Source organism: Rhea pennata, chromosome 4 (genome assembly GCF_028389875.1).
Source record: "Rhea pennata isolate bPtePen1 chromosome 4, bPtePen1.pri, whole genome shotgun sequence".
NCBI lineage: Eukaryota > Metazoa > Chordata > Aves > Rheiformes > Rheidae > Rhea > Rhea pennata.
The window spans coordinates 62,809,490-62,825,497 of record NC_084666.1 but is presented as its reverse complement, the minus strand read 5'-3'; positions in this window follow the sequence as shown (position 1 = coordinate 62,825,497).

The following is a 16,008-nucleotide window of genomic DNA, read 5'->3' as shown; positions in this document are numbered from 1 at the left end:
ATATTTCTGTAGGGTTGGATTTTCTGCTTGTTTCTGTATTATGACTCGGAGGGCTTTGTGTGTCAGCGAGCGTGTACCAAGCAAAACATCTGCAGAGAGATTTCTGTGTTTAAGAGCAAACGTCTAAATGTAACGGAGGTCAGACGGCTGTTAGATCTATGTGTTTATGTATACTATTAAGCAAGTGTTTGCATAAACTGCACTTTTTGTTGGCAAGTGCTTTATTTTTTGGTCATTCAAAATACACACGTACATTATCGTAGTTACTGCTTAGAGAAAAATACAGGGCTTTGGATGTGGTTTGTATTTTAATTTCCAGCATATAAAACACATCTTTTATTAAAATTATATTGCTGTAAGAAACGCATGTATTCTTAAACAGACATAAACGTTTAAAAGGTGTAATGTGAATTTATGTGTATATGTATGCACATCTGTGAGATTAGGAAAAATATTACCACTGTATACTAGCTTCATCATAATGGATTGAAGAGGTATAAAATGATACTATATTTAATTCTCCTATAAATATCTGATACTGAAAGTCAAGTATTTGCTAGGAGTTCTCTTCAGTTGCAGAGTATATAATGGTTAAAACACACACTCATTGAAAACATTGGCATGCATGTCTGGCTGCCTGCAGTAAAATTAATGACTAGATTGTGCAGTGTGGGAAAATTTTTATTTTACTTTGGTTTTCTTCAAGAAGTGAAATCCTGCTTTAGTTGCCTGAGGCTACATTTTTAAGCACCTTTATTACAGCACAGATAAAAACCCAGCTATCTGACAAAATGCATTCTGTTTTATTAGAAAGGATTACCTGAAAAAGCACAATTCTGTATATTCTAGGGATAATTTAAGCACCAAGAATCCCTATTTTATGCCATATAAAAAGTAATTATTCATAATGCACACTAGGATTGCGTTTTAATGGCCAAGACATATCGGAAATTATGCAAATTGAGACATTTGGATTTTTAAGCTTCTTCCCTGAATTTGGGGCCTCTCCCCGTAATCCAAGGGGAATTGTCCCCTGCTTCCGCAGGCTCCCTGTCCAAGCAGCGCCCGCAGATTCCAGCCCCGGAGCCCTCCGAGGATCACAGTGGTCCCGTCTGACCCTTGTAGTCTATGAACCTAAAGGTTTTAATAATCAAAGACCAGCCTAACCCCATGTGTGCATGTTTTAAAATTCCAAATCTCATCTTAGATGTAACAGTAATTAAAAAGTCTCTTCTAAAATGATAATAGAATCGGCCTTGTAAGAACAGATATAACAATGTGCATAATAAAGTACTCGGTGCCAGTTCTAGGGCTGTGCAGGGAAGGACTAAATGCTGTTAAAAATGCAAAAGGGCATGGAAAAAATACCCGTCAGGTTTTAAGCTTTGCTGGAAAAAAAAAGATTTAATGGCCTCAAAGCTGACCAAGGACTACTCTATATTATAAAAGACCTGCTGTTGCCTGTTATGGATAGTGTTTGAACTAGACTGTATTTCAGTATATAATGGAATGAAGGATTTCTTTGAAGATTTATACTTTTGCCTCAGCATTTTATGTACAAGCATCTGTTTATTTGCTTGCTTCCATGTATGTGAGCGCATTTGCGGGCGTACATACAACATACGTAATAGCTGAAAATCCCAGAGCAGTTTGTGTGCAGTTAGTCATAGCTGCACATAAACATATTAAAACCTGAGTGTTAAAGTGTGTGTATCTAGAGAGATAATATGTGATAGTGGGCAGCATAATTCACTTTCATTTTCCTGAGGTAGCGAGGGCTGCATAATTCATGAATGGCAGAACAAAGTCAAGCCGTGAGCGAGTTGCGCATGGATATCCCTAATGAATGTGTGCACTACCTACTTCCCTTCAAGTTGGGCTTGAATCGTAGCTGCTATTCCTCCATTTTCAGTTGTGTATTTTCTAATATCGGGTTTATAAAAGTTTTTTTGCATTACCCAGAAGAAAGTACGTGTGGCTTCCTCCTTCCTACTGGAAGCACGTTCCGCTGTAAGATAGCAGAATGTATTTGACATTTGGCTCTTAGATTTTCAGAAGCAACTTTATGCATGCATGTATATCAATTTTTAGGGCAGACTTGTGTATTTTAGCTCATACCATTAGGTTTCACCTGTATTTGTTCTTATGCGTGGCCTTGTATTTCAGTCTGTTTTTTTATTATTATTCAGTTTTTGTAGCTACCATACTTATTGCTCTGGTTGTGCAATTTGTACTTGGCTTTTTAGAAGTTCACTTACAGTATTACTGACGAGTAGAAAAACAGCAATTATTCCTTGTACAGTAGCAGTCTTCTGATGAATTAGCAGGCTCCAAACATTTAGATAATCTCTGTGTGATCAGACTGTGAAATGAAACCTGTTCCAAAGGTCTAGAGGCATAAACAAAGAAATCAACATAGGATTTTTATTTAAAATACATATAAACAAAGGCAATAAAAATGTAAGTGAGCACTGTCATTTTACATTTATCAGTGTGTCTACATGAAAGCAACTTTCAGTTTATTTTTTGTTCATTCTGTATCTGAAATTCTTTAACAGTTAAGTAATTGTAAAAAATGTGAAGTCAAATGGATTTTGCCTTAATTTTATTAAATTAACTTATTTACTAAATATGCTGTTGTTTTTATCAGGTAGAGGTGTTATAAAGTAGATAAAATTACTTATTTTGTAAGATTGGTTACAGACCATAGATCAAAACATATGGATTACAATGACTAAATATGTATAAAATCAGCATAATCCATTCATGTGTTTGTAAGGACCCAGAGTCCTCCAGAGAGTCACAAATCCACTTGATGTTCTTGAGTGCTGGATTTTTTTTTTCTCTCTGATTTTATCTGAAATATGTTTAAAAATTTGAAAGTCAAAGGGATGCTTGTTGGTTACAGCTGAGCAGTCTCAAACACATATATTTATCCTACCTAAACTTGGTAGAGTCCTTCTAACAGAGTGCTTCTAATTTTGGGGCAGAAATACCCGTTCCAGAGAGCCGCACCTCTCTCTGAGGCTTGAAGGAAACAGCTCGTTTCTTAGTAAAATCCTTCTCTCATATGCAGATCTTGCTTTCTGTGTATCTCCACATAACTAAGAAGAGTCACATATTTTGGGAGATGTACACATACTGTAACACCATATTTTAAGTAAAATGACTTCAAGTCTTCCAACAATTTATTTTATCTATTTTTTCCAAAAGCAGTAATGCTAGATGATGAGGAAGAGAATTAAGGCAATCATAGAAAATCTTAAATCAATGTATTTTTATATTTTTACTGGTCTGTGTTGCTACTATAATTTTAAGTAATCCTAAATTAGGAGTTCATGTGGCATGTATGCCTTCTCAGGGGCAGGGTGGAAGGGAAAGGCGCCTATCTAGGAATGTATTGCATGTGCGTGCTTATATGTAATAACATATCATATAGGGAGGACAAACCCACATTATGCACTTGTGACTCATGGCATTTTTGCCACAGTTTTACATCTGTATGATGCCCTTGGTTATCACATATGTTCAACTGCGCTTTGATTCCTTCATCAGAAGGAGGGTGGCAAGCTTTAGAATAAATACCCTGTTGTGTGATACGGTATCCCAGAACATATGTTTTTATCTCATTTAAAAACGTAAAACACTTCCAGCGTATTTTATGTGCATTGGGAAGAATCAAACAAGTTGATTCTTTTCTTAACTAAGTGGGGCAGAATAATTGCAATTTTAAGATCGGCATTACTGCGAGTCATGTAAGCAATATGATTGTGATCATTTTGAGGGCATCAGGCAGGTATTTAACAGCTTGGTTCAGGTTGCCTAGGACAACAAAAATGCCACTAGGCTGCATCTCAGAACTTCTGGGATGAAATGAGTTGTGACATACCAGTGAAGATTAAATTCGTAACAGATAGAACACTTTTGAAGTACTAGCTTATGATTTCACAGTGGCATTAGGAGTCTTACTGCAGTATTTAAGCAGTTAGAAAGAATGCTGGTTATTAGTGGTTGAATTTTGTAAAATAGGATTTTATTGTCTTTTAAATAGCCATGACAGCAGTTTGTATTATCCAAGCACAACATTTTTATTGCCGTGTATTACTGTTGGTGAAGTGCTTTTTTCACACTCCCATATATAGAACTGAGCAGTTACCCAGGTGAATACTTCTGTTTGTTCTCTGCTGCATCGCTGACTTTAAAATAATACAGTCTTTTTCTCTTCTTCTTTCTTTCTTTCTTTCTTTCTTTCTTTTTTTTTCCTCTGTGTGTTCCCCCCCCCCCACCCTCTTCCCTCCTTGTTTTTGGTCAATGGCTTGGGGAGAGGCGAAAAGAGAACAGAAACATCCAGTGTTTGTCTCGGATAACACTGGAAGATCAGATGTCCAAAAATGTTCTAGGCCTGCACATTTTTACATATGGTAAACTACTTCTAAAAAATAGTATAATTTCAGATCTCAAATATGCCTTTATCGTGAGGCCTTACGACATGACATTACCAGTACGTAAAGCTACCATGCTTTGTGACTGAATTTGATCATATCAAAATTTCCTGCCATATCATGTAACAGAAATAGAGACTTGTTCCTAAAAATAATGTCTAGAAATCTCCAAGTGTTCATTAAACCGTTTAGGGTGAAAACGGACATGAGTCCCTTTCTCTGCAGTAATCTCTTAAGGCTCACTAGACGCCATATTACAATTTCCAGTGTTACTAATTTGTGAAAGTTAGTTTAAAATACTAATCTTCGTATTGGCAGGCTCTTCTAATGGCTCTCTAGACTTCAATGGGTTAATTTTCAATGAGGGTCGGGTTTTATATGTTTATATTTTCTTAGCCTTGGTCAGGAGAAGTGGCTTTGCTTGCCCTTGTGCTGTGCCAAAGTGATAGGGTTTCATTCGTTTGAAAACCTAGCACATCCCAAGAGGTTACCTTGGTGTAGATTTCTTTCTTTCTGTATTAAATCGCTCATTGTCGCAAAGTGACTGGTGCTGCTGGGCTTTGAAAAGAACTTCTAAGAGGTTAAAAAAAAGCTTCTGTATAGAAGGATTTTTCAGCTCTGCAGACAGTACAGTTTGCAGCTGTTTGACTTGCGACAGTGATATGGATCTGATTGTATACAGTATACTGGGAGCCATGGTTGCAGCTGGAATAGAGGTTATAAATTTTAAAAGCAATGCAGATTTTGGCCATTAATTGGCTGCTAATAAAAGCAAACTCAATGGGTTCTAACTGTGGGAGCCTGTAGCTCTGTATCTGATATCAGGAATTCATACACATTACACAGTTTTAGTGATTCAGACCACGACTAATTGAAATATGAGGCATACTGATCAAATTTAGCATTACCAGCATGCACTCTGGTTTGGGACTGTATGGCGACAAGGTAGCATTTATTACTTATTCTCCATAACACTGCCTGATTGAAATATCTAGCTATGTTGTCAGCAGAGGCCCAGCTGGGCTTTAGTACAGCTAATTAAGTCATTAAAAGAGAGGTCAAGCAATCTAACTCTTGCATACTAAACTACATAAAAGTCTTTATTATATTTTTTTAATAAGCCAAGATTTGAATTTTTAAAGAAGTTTGTTTTAATAATAAATGCATTTGCTGGCTGCTTTGTCTGGGGCTTGATTAAAATACACATTTGTTAGTAACAAAGTGAAAACTTTTTGAGGCTCGGTATAATAAAACAAGCTTGTGGGGGGTTTCTGGTTTTGTTTTTTGTTGTTGCTTTGTTTTAAGCGCCTAACAGCTAAGTGCGAGGCGGGATGATCACAGAAACACCGCTGGCCTTGTGCAGGTGGACAGAAGCGACTCAGCTTAGGAGCTTGGTCCTCAGCGGAAGAAACCACCTCTGCACAACGTGTATAGAAACCGCCAGCGTTTTGTGCTAGAAAGGCTGTCCTTTGGGGCGCTGAGAGTAAGGAACAGACCTAGAGGGAGAGGTGGCTCGAAAACTAAGGACGAGGTAACGTTGGGTGACTGCGGCCACCCGTGTCGTGGAGTCAGATGGGGGAGAGGCTCAGGTGAAGGGGGAGAGCAACGATTTGCTCGTGGAGTCAGAGAGCAACAGGCTGTGGCTTGCCCGAGTTTGGAAAAATAAAGCAGGGAGAAGCTAATCCAGTGCTCGGGTTCGTTGTTTGGGCTTCCCCCGCCTCCTCCCGCTCCCGCGGCGGTCGGCGTCGGCGAGCGCGCGCCGGAGTAGGTGTGCCGCCGCCCCGGCCCAGGGGTCGGGGTCTTCTGCGGGACGCGTTTTCGTAGCTCTCGCCCAAACCGCGCGTACGGATACCCGCAGAAACCGAAGCATCCGAACCTCAAAGGCAAAGACGACCAAAATGTTTCAGAGCTGCAAATGGCAGCCCGCAGCCTCGCTGACTCACAGTCGCTCAGTGCAAGGGCTGCGGGGCGCTCGGACGTTTCCTTTGCAAGTTTGGGGTACTTTGACTCAGAAATCCGTAGTTCTGGCCTCCTAGGTCCTTTCTCCTCCATGTTCGCAGCAGTTATTGAAGAGGCGTATTTAGGTGTCGTGTTTGTCCCAGACAGATATCTGAGGTAGAAGGCTGTGAGCTAGGGAGAGTTTCTTCTGAGTCAATCGTTATTTAACGACTAACCAGAGAACTTAGCAAAAGTGAATTTAAAGGAGGTATTTCACAATTAACAAATGATAACTCCTAAAGCTGATTGCGTGTCAGTTTGCAGATTTTCTTTGCGCAGCTAAAAGAAGCAAGTCTTGCAAAACAAAATGTGTAAATCTAGTGATTCCTTTACAGTAAATAATAACTGCTTTGAAGTGGGGAAATGGGAATCGGTGAATATTTCTCGTAGCAGCACGTATTAATAGTGACGATCCGTATGTTTCCATTATTGTAGCAAATAGATCTTACTCCTCTTCTGTTTCTATTTTGGCTCAACTTTTACAAGTTTAGTAATTAAATCTCTGATTAAACCACACAAATTATACTGTCTGGATTAGAAATGTACTTTTTTTTTAATACAAAAAGTGCCAAGAATATGTGGTTAGGGATTTGGACTACAGGTAGAAGAAAGCAAAGGAATTGGAGGAAAGTTAATAAATAATCTCAGAGGTCAGCTGTATAATATTTTTATCTTACTAAAGATTTTAATTTTTTTTTGAGAGAGAGAGAAATGTACCATTTAGCCACACGTTTATAATTGGACACAGAACAACTTTGTCTTTTTCTTTCTTTTCTTTCTTCTTATTCTAAGACGGTCAGACTTCTTTTACTGTTGATTTTTCTGAGCAGTTTAGATTTATTACTGTTGTAATAGCAATGAACATTGCACCTTCCTGATCTTCGCAGGATTTGCAATGGCATGAGCAACAGAAGATGCATTGAGAGTAGTTTTCTAAACATCAGAAGAAACAGTGTGAGTGGAGCTATACTGAATAAAGGCTTTCTACATGGTGTTGGCTTGTGAATTCAGACCTTTTCATGTGACTAGTAGAGGCTGTTTCTTACCAAGTATGTCAGAGTATTTCATGTTCTCGCCTCGCATTTGGAAGCATTTTTAAAAAATACCAGTAATTAAATCATTATGCTTATTGCAGTTCAGTGCATCTTTAAATAAATCAATTTAAAAAAAATCTTTGTGTATTACAGGGAGGGCGGGGGGGGGGGGGGAGAGAGAGAGAAGGCTGCAGAATCACAAGGTCTTTTTTTTTCCTGAATTTGTTACCTTTTGCAAAAAGAGGTATGCTCACTGCATTGGGAAGACTCACAGTCTTTTCAGAGCTTTAATCTTTTCCTTTATTTCCTCAAAAATAAATTAAGATCTAGATGCAAAAATCAAAACAGATACGTAAAATATTGTACATAGTAAACACAAACTTTATAACGGCCTTTCGACCTATGGCCTTCCCCCTTCTTAAAACTAGTAAATGATTGGAATAAGCTCTCCTTTAATTTTTTCAGCTGGGATCTGGAGAGGGTTGGGAGTTATTTTTTGAATGCTAGTGTACAAGAAAGCTGTTAGGAACAGTGAAGGCAGAGTAGGTCCACAGGCAACCTCAGTTAGAGACTGTAGTCAGTGCTGTGGTGGTTGTGAGTCTGGCTCTCCAGCAAAAGGAACTGGAACAGCAGCAGTGGGTTACAAGACTGACCATACTGGCTCAAGAAAAAGAAGCCACCTAGCCCAGTATTTGGTCTCTGAGGGCCATATGCATGTGCTGAGGAAAGAGTAAGAGCTGAACTGGCGTGTGTATGAGACGCTGTTCTCTAATGTCCTCGCAGCCTCTGTAATTCTGAGATGTTCTGAGGTGGTTACGAGTTGTCTGGCAGTCCCTAATGGGTCTCTCTCGCAAGGACTTGTTCTGTCTTCCCTGGACTCTCCATGTAAAAATACCATTGCTGTGTAGCCATTTGTGTGTACTAAAGAGTTAAATCTACAATAGAAATTTCCCGCTAAAAATGCAATATAGCCAGTCCAAGCTTTCATTCAGATTAGAACTGCATCAAATCTTGAGGGAGGTTGCAAAAAGCCCTAGTAATCTTCATTGGCCCTGAGAAAAATAAGCAAACTCTTGAGGGGGAAAAGACCTGAGCCTTTGCTCATTACAGTTGTGAGCTGAAGGGATCCAGTTGCCCATTGTGCATCCATGCAAAAATCTTCACGCCTTCGTGGATTATTTTTTTCCAGGTTCTTGGTTTTACATATGTGTATGTCTGCTGAGCAAAACGCAGCCTCCAGAACTTGAGGAACTGTGGAGCATACGGGAAAGGACTGTATTTTCTCTAGCCTTGCGGAAAGTCTTTTGGCTATTTTTGCTTAGCAGATTCAGGAGAGCTGTTTACTCTGAGCTGGAGGGAGACTCAAAATCAATGCAAAGCAATGTGTGAGCATCTAGAAGTAAATAAAAGTGGGAATACAAGGCCACTTTTAGGTGTTCCAAGTGTACTGAACACTAGCTAGAGTACTGTATTTTGTCAGTCAGAACAGTAAGGCACCATTATGATGAGCAAAGCTATGTTTTTTTTATATATATATATTTTTCCTGCTGGTATTTCTGATCAAACTGGTATCAGCAAATCTTATAATTTGTTCTAATGAAAGAAGCCAGCCCCACTTTTACAGTGCAAGTTCAGAAGTGTGCTGATAGTTGTATGATATCTTTGTATTTCTTAACAGAACTTATCCTCCAGACATATTAAGAGAAGACATCGATTAATATGTGTATGGATGTACATTGTGGTGTTCTGTGTAGACTATAACTGATCATCTATTTTACGTATTTATACTTCACTGTTCTTGTATATGCAGAACAAAAATGTACACAGAATGAGTTCCATGTCCTGCTGAAATCAATGGCAGAAACCCGTGTAAGCTTCAGCAGGGTCAGGATTTCATCTCTGGTGTTAATACAGTCATTTCCATTGTAAATATGCTGCTGAAATTGATCCTTTTTTTTTTTCTCTCAAATTGGTACGTGATACGTACAGATGAAATTTCCTTGGTGATTTTTTTTTAAGCTTAAAAAAAGAGGGGCTTTTTTTTTAACCATTAGGAAAGAAAATTATTTAACTTTTTTCTCCTTTTTATTTAAGGAGCATTAGGATAGCAGATCTGGGCTAGCTGGGAAGTGCTGAGGTGTCTGTATTAGGGGTGTGTGTGTGTGTGTGTGTGTGTGTGTCTGTGAGAGCTGTGGCTGGTTCAGAGGTGGCTCTGTGCTTCCTGCAGAGAAAGTGGAACTTCACAGAATATGCGCAGATAGGAACGAAATGAGGTAGTATCTTGTTGACAGCAGATGACATGCAATATTATACATTTGTAATAGTACCTAGAGGAATTGCATTATCTCTTCCTTTTCCCCTCTTGGTAAGTAGTGGGATGTTCTACAGCAAAAATACACTATGATCACAGGCTGAACCACTTCAGAACTGAGATACGCTGACAAACTTTAACTTGCTCCTACACGTGTCTTAATCATATCACCATATTCCTGTTTTCCAAAATGCTGCATGTGTCCCACTTCCATTTCCTCATTGAGAACTGGTAAACACTGAGTTTTTAAAACCATGTCTCTCTTTCAGGATTCTAGGCATAGTTTTGGTCCTAGGCTTGCATTTTGTATTTTTCTGGCCTAAATATGTAGTAAGTGCAATAATATATTGTCTCTTCTCATTTCTCTTTGTCTTGTTGCTCAGTTTCAGTGCACCGATATCAGCGGAGACACAGAGTAAGGTGTTAATAAGTACTTCATCCATAAGCCGTAATAGTTCTTGCACCTGGAGTTTTCCTTTCATGGTTTTTGCCTACCAGGAAAGAGTTCACTGCTGGAGAACTAGTATCTCCAGGCCCAGATCCCATGGTGTCCCTCGAGAACACCAGTACAACTGGGATGAAAAAATGCGATGTTTTTAATAAGCTGTGCTATTCTTCTCAAGCAGCTAGTTTGACTGGAAAAGTAATAGTGATTTAGCTAAAAAGCTATTAATTTGGTAAGTGAAATGTGCTTGTTCTTTTGACTGGTGCACTGAGGGTGAGCAGATATGGATCTGGACTGATCGGGTGGCACAGATGTTGTGGTAGTTCTGTCAGTAATTTTCCTTCCTTTTATCAGTTTGGTTCCTGACCTTAGGGCTGGTGCCCCTTTTCTTGTTAGAGAACACCACTTTGCAAATACAAGAGACGGCCTCGTACGGAAGGAAGGGACCTGAACAGAAGCTCAGAGGAACAAAAAGAAAAGTTGTAGACAGATCCATATGCTTCATAGCACAACAGAGAAGGAGAACTTGGCTCCGTGTTTTATCCATAACAAAATTCTCATTTTTCTCAGCAGGATAAAGCTTTCTGCCATTTTGAACAGACTTTTGGACTTGACAGCTGCTGAACTGATGAACATGATTAATTTAAACATAGAGTGCTCTGGGAGAGATGGAGTCAAAAGGAATCTGTGAAGGGGAAAGAGAAAGACACTAACCCCTGCACCCAATTTTTATACCCATTGCTCTTTTCACCCCTAGACAGTCTCCTGTGTCCTAACAGCATGCAACATTTGCTGCTCTTTTTTGGAGTTCTGAAATATCTGAATAGTAGGTTTTCCCTTCTGGACCGGATGACCAGCTTTGGAATTAATTGTTTCTCATGTTTTCTTGGTATTTCTGGTCATGATCAACTGGTCATTCACCAGCCATCTAATGAAGAACCTGTTCTTAAGCCATATCTGCTCCTCCCAGTGGAGACTGAAGACTACCAAAGGAGATTAAGAAGTTGGCTGCAAGTGTTGCATGCCATGTGAAGTGACCACCACATATGTTGGTGATGCTTCTCCTTTACCGAGTGTTCACCACTTCGCTGTCTGTCTGAAGCTGTTGCTACAGTTTGCTTTCAGTGTCAGTTAGCCCTTACCATGTTCTTTGCTTTGTGGCTTTCTGGACCTGGAGGGGCCTTCTGTGTCCCTGCAGAGCGTCCCGTCTCACTGCACTCTCAGAGCAGCGGTACCTTCTCACTGGGGAACTGCGCCCTCCTTACGAGTTCCTATTTCATAGTATTGTTAAATAATCTCCTTTCCCTTTGTTATCTTCCAGAATCTTTTAAGAAATAATCGGGTTCCCTTTACTATGCAACATGTGAACTCCTTGTGAAATACGGCATTTTGGTATTGTTTTTTAACAGTATCCCTTTTAAACAATAGGCTGTAATAAGCTCCTCCTAGATTTTGCACATCCGTCACAGGATAGCAATAAGTTTTTGACTTTATTTTGTCTTTGTCAATAGATCTTCCTTTCTTGTTTTGACTTCATACCCCAAAAAGTCTTTGAGCAGATTTGAAGAGAATTAGGTATCATCTGTTTTTTTGTTTGCTTAAACTAAAAAAGTGTTTTTTAGCCACTCCGCTGCTACTAGCCAGTCAGCTTTCAGTACCATGACAGTTGGAGCAAGGAGGGTGATGAGGAGCGCTGGAAAGAGTAAATCTTCTATAGCTTTAAACGCCAGAGCCCGGGTTGTGGGTGGCAGCTGATGTGTGGTGCGATGCAATCCCCTGTGCAGCCCGTGGCAAATGCTGCGATGCCCTGCGGCTGGTCTCCGCGGCTGTAAGCGTGGCACAGCTAGTGCAAAATTACTCCTCCTCCCTCCCCTGCCCTTAAAACGCTTTGGGTTCCTACTTGATAAAGCCAGTGGAAAAGACCACGGGAGTTTGGAAATAAGTTGCGTTTCTGATGAAAGAATATTCTGCCTCATGTTTCCTTCTGGCCATGACTTTCCTGGGTAGAGCTGCCAGCCAAACTTACTCCCTTTCCCTAAATCTGAAACCTATTAGGAATTGTATCGCTGAGTACTGAAGATCTATGCAGGCAATTTCCTTCCCGGGCTAAAGCACCGGGGTAAGCGTTGTAAGTTTTCCCAGTCCCCCTCCACCACCGCTCCCGCCGCAGCGCGGTCTGCCCCGCGCCGGAGGCAGGGGCTGCGAGAGGGGCCGGGCGGCTGCCGCGATGGCCACGGGTCACTGCGGTTGGGTGAGCGTGGAGGAAGAGAGGAGACCTGCCTGCCTGCCGGGGCTTAAGCCTCTTGGAGCAAAAGGGGGGTTTTAAATTGCTGAAGAGGTTCTTCTGAATTATGCTGCAAAACGTAGTAACTGAATTCAGGGGAGCTCTAAGGGACTTTTAATTTAGGCATTGCAAGTACTCAGAAAGCCCTGTCCTTCACATAGTACTCACTGCTCGCAAGGTCCCACCATTTTGGAATTGCTTATTTGTGTACTAGAAACATAGAGATAGCACTGGAAAAATATTATTCCTGCTTTTTCCTGCCCCGGCCTTCTGCCAGACGTTTATGGTTCCAGAGAGTTTCATAAAGGTGTTGTGATTTCGATGACGATAAGGTAGCGGATAATTAAAAATCCGGCTACTCCGCTGGAACGAGAGATGAGAGATTCTTTCCAGAAGTGCTGTCTGCACTGCAAAAAAGCATTTACTGTACAGTACATTTTTTGTTCTGTCAGACATTTGGCAATATTTTACGTTATATTTTAGAAGTCAAACACCATGGTATAGAGTCTAAATTCTTTGTCTGAAAGTCTTTTTGTTCTTAACCGTCAGAGAATATAAAAAAATCAGCTGTGGTATTTTCAGTCATCTCATATTTCAAATGCCTTTTTATTCAGTGCTTTTATGACCAGTTGCTTGACAACATATAGATATAGTTACTTCATGCGAACAATGCCCCCGTGCAATTGGTGTTGGTATGTATTTTTCAGGGCATATGTCGAGATACAGTAGTTCCCAGCCGAGGCAGTTTTTAAAAAGGGCTTTGCTGCAGTGCATTTTTACACGGTGAAGTGATGTTTTCGTTGAAACTCTTCCATGACATCCTCGCTAGGTTACATCTATTTTAAGATATGAGTTTTATTAATCTGAAGCATGCTAGGCCCTAGTAGTGCAGCGTTTCAATGCTTAAAGCATCTCTTCCGGGATGTTATTGTGGTTTTGCAATAAGAATGGAAGAAAAAATGTACAAAGGAAAAATATTCACGAAATTAAAAAGGCTATTTTGCTAAAAGGGCTTTTAGATGGCAGGAGAAATACTAGCATAGAGGAAAAATAAAGAGGAAATGTGTCAACAGAAATATACAGAATCTTGATAGTTTCATTTTATAATAATAAAATAAATCGCATTCTTCCTAGAAGAGATTTCTTTGAAAAGCTGCTATATTCTACAGGAGTTTGGGATCATCTTTTAGGAAAAAAAAATACATCCTCACTGAGTGCCATATGATAGTTATGAGGAGGTGGGGAGCCTATAAAAGGATATGATTACACAGTAATTGCTACTTTTGGGGGGACTAATTTCTGCAAAATCCCACTTAATTTCTGTAGAACTCCATCAATTTTATGCTTGCTTTATTCCTTTTTCATAAGGAATTTGAGATTATTGTTTTAACCTTTTCCCCCCACTGAATGGACAGTAAGTGAGTGCAGTAGTTTTGGGGTTTTTAAAATTATTGTTAGTTTTGCCTGTATTTTTTTTTTTTTTTTTTTTTGCATTTCTTATAACAGGGATTAGCCAGTAAAATTTAAAATAAGTATTTTAGTCCACAGAAGACATTTAAATATGCTACAATTTTCAATTGTGGTGGTTTATTGTTTTGGGCTATTACTAAAGGATAGCAGAATTTTTGTACAAGGGACTGGCTATGGAGAACCCCAAAGGTAAATACTACAGTAATTTGCTGTTATTCGGGTCATGAGTCTATTACTTGAATTTTAAGGATATTTGTGATGGGCAAGCATCGTTACTTAAAGGATTCGTGTAAATTCTAACCATCTTGAACAGAACAAGTAGGATTTAAGCATTTGCTTGTGTTTGTGTATGTGCTTCCTACTGGATTTGGGTTCATTGGCATTAGGTACCTGGGGATTCCTTCAGCGTTTCCCAGTAGCGGAGAGCAAGCATTTTGCATCTTGTGTGCTCCGTGTGGAGAGTAGTCATGGGAATGAATAAAAAAATACACAGTACAAAACTATTAGGCTCAGTAAAAACATATAGCTTACAAACTAGTTCTGACGTGATTGCATGTGGGATAACCTGTCGTATTTTTATTTTAGTGAAGGTCAGTGACAAAGATTATTTGCGTGGAAATAAAGATGACCTATGAAAATGTGCTGTATTAAGGGAGTTGTACAGCTATTTTCAATGTTTATCCAGAGCATTTTTTTTAGTACATAGAATATGGGCTTGTGGGTCACCAAGCAGTAGAATTATACAAAGAAACGAATAGTTGATGGCAAACACAGAGAGCTGATACGTTTTCAAGGAGGACAAGCCCGCCGCACTTGCGAGCGATGATAGATGTGTGTGAAATATAATCCTGATTAAAAATGCATGTGTGAACCCCCTTCGAATAAAGTGCTGTGTCTGCCAGCATGTTCAGAGCTCCTTTATGTGAGGAGGGAAGGCTAGTGGAACAGCTCTTGCACCGTTCGCTTTCTCCTCATCACTTGCAGAACTCGCTGTTCCTCCAAAATTGTCAGCAGACACAAAGAGTTACGAATGCAGAAAGCAGGGTGAGGTGTTTCGAGGGATTCGTGTCAGAAGGGCTAGTGTAGGTTTTGAAAATATACCTGAACCGGGGTAATGTGCAAGTGTGCGCAGCCTGTGTTTTCAGGTGCGTTCAGGACAGCTTGGTCGGAGATCTGGGGGCAGCTGCGGACAGTCGGCTGCTACTAAGACCTGGTCAGGTATTGAAATCCTCGTATGTGTTTTCTTTGCTAGCTGTTGACATCTATATTAGAAATATATTCATCAAAGCTAAAGCAGTGGAAAGAGATTGATACTGAATATTCACTTCTGGGGATGGAAGAAGCTTCGGACAGAGGTGACTGAGCTGCATGTCATAACGCTGACTCTGTGCTGCTGGGAAGAGATCGTAAATGGAGCCTTTAAAAGAGAAGGCAGCGGCCTGGCCTGCTTACGGGGCCAGATCCGGCCAGTCCTGCTGAACGGGGACATAGTCTTCTGCGACATCTGTACTCTTGGTCCTCAGAGATTGCTGCTTAGGTTGTGTTTGCAGGAACTCTTGCAGGTAGCAATTAACTAGATCATGAGGGTCTGAGAAGCTGTTTTGGTGCTGTTCCTTGACTGCTTTTTATTTCAATGAATTCAAAGCTCTTTGACTCTCTGCACCCTCAGTTTTCCTTTAAAAAGGGCACTGAACTGAAGTGCTTTGAATCGCAGGTGAGGTTGCACGGATGCTTGGGTACGCCGCTCGCTCCAAGCAAGGACCGCGGCGTCGCGACGCGTCACGTAGGTACTGCTGCGTCTTGGTGGAGCTGTGCCGGGCCGGCACCTTTCCCTGTAAGGTCAGAAACGGTGGCTGTGCCACAGCAAAGGGAGCCCCAGGGAAGACTCATGATTTTGCAAGACGTTTCTTTCCTCTGCTTCTCCCTTGCCTGCTGTCACTAAAGGCCGGCGACTAGGAACAAGCGCGCGCCCGGAGCCCGTTTGGCCGTGCAGCCTGTCCCGTGTGAGAAGCGCTGCTTGGCCC